The sequence below is a fragment of the Physeter macrocephalus genome, chromosome 9 (genome assembly GCF_002837175.3).
Source record: "Physeter macrocephalus isolate SW-GA chromosome 9, ASM283717v5, whole genome shotgun sequence".
NCBI classification, from domain to species: domain Eukaryota; kingdom Metazoa; phylum Chordata; class Mammalia; order Artiodactyla; family Physeteridae; genus Physeter; species Physeter macrocephalus.
The window spans coordinates 18473423-18474815 of record NC_041222.1 but is presented as its reverse complement, the minus strand read 5'-3'; the positions used below and the strand labels follow the sequence as shown (position 1 = coordinate 18474815).

Here is a 1393-nt window from a genome sequence, read left to right as displayed (position 1 = left end):
TTTATCTTGATGAGTCTGGCTAATGGTTTAGCAATTTTGTTTATCTTCTCAAAGAACCAGCTTTTATTTTTATTGATCTTTTCTACGTTTCCTTCATTTCTTTTTCCTTTATTTCTGATCTGATCTTTAGGATTTCTTTCCTACTGCTAAATTTGGGGTTTTTCTGTTCTTCTTTCTCTAATTGCTTTAGGTGCAAGGTTAGGTTGTTTATTTGAAATGTTTCTTGATATCAAGGCTAGATTTGTGACCCAAGAGACGATCTATCCTGGAGAATGTTCCATGAGCACTTGAGAAAAATGTGTATTCTGTTGTTTTTGGATGGAATGTCCTATATATATCAATTAAGTCCATTTTGTTTAATGTATCATTTAAAGCTTGTGTGTCCTTATTTATTTTCATTTTGGATTATCAGTCCATTGGTGAAAGTGAGGTGTTAAAAACCCCTACTATGATTGTGTTATGTCAATTTCCCCTTTTATGGCTGTTAGTATTTGCCATATGTATTGAGGTGCTCGTATGTTGGGTGCATAAATATTTACAATTGTTATATCTTCTTGTTAGTACTATCCCTTGATCATTCTATAGTGTCCTTCTTTGTCTCTTGTAATAGTCTTTATTTTAAAGTCTATTTTGTCTGATATGAGAATTGCTACTCCAGTTTTCTTCTGAATTCCATTTTCATGGAATATCTGTTTCCATCCCCTCACTTTCAGTCTGTATGATTCCCTAGGTCTGAAGTGGGTCTCTTGTAGGCAGCATATATACGGATCTTGTTTTTGTATCCATTCAGCGAGTCTGTGTCTTTTGGTGGGAGCACTTAATCCATTTACATTTAAGGTAATTATCGATATGTATGTTCCTATTCCCAATTATTTTGGGTTTGTTATTGTAGGTCTTTTCCGTCTCTTGTGTTTCATGCCTAGAGAAGTTCCTTTAGCAGTTGTTGTAAAGCTGGTCTGGTGGTGCTAAACTCTCACAGCTTTTGCTTGTCTGTAAAGGTTTTAATTTCTCCATCAAATCTGAATGATATCCTTGCAGGTTAGAGTAATCTTGGTTGTAGGTTTTTTCTCCTTCATCGCTTTAAATATATCCTGCCACTCCCTTCTGGCTTGCAGAGTTTCTGCTGAAAGATCAGCTGTTAACCTTATGGGGATTCCCTTGTGTATTATTTGTTGTTTTTCCCTTGTTGCTTTCAATATGTTCTCTTTGTGTTTAATTTTTGATAGTTTGATTAATGTGTCTTGGCATGTTTCCTCTTGGATTTATCCTGAATGGGAGTCTGTGCTTCCTGGACTTGATTAACTATTTCCTTTCCCATATTAAGGAAGTTTTCAACTATAATCTCCTCAAATATTTTCTCAGTCCCTTTCTTTTTCTCTTCTTCTTCTGGGAC

General features: G+C 35.1%; 1 long non-coding RNA gene across 3 annotated transcripts in view; it reads left to right on the top strand.

The window, feature by feature from the left end:
* LOC112065527 (uncharacterized) overlaps positions 1–1393 on the top strand; it is a 544628-nt gene that overhangs the window by 328354 nt on the left and 214881 nt on the right. The window lies entirely within an intron of this gene.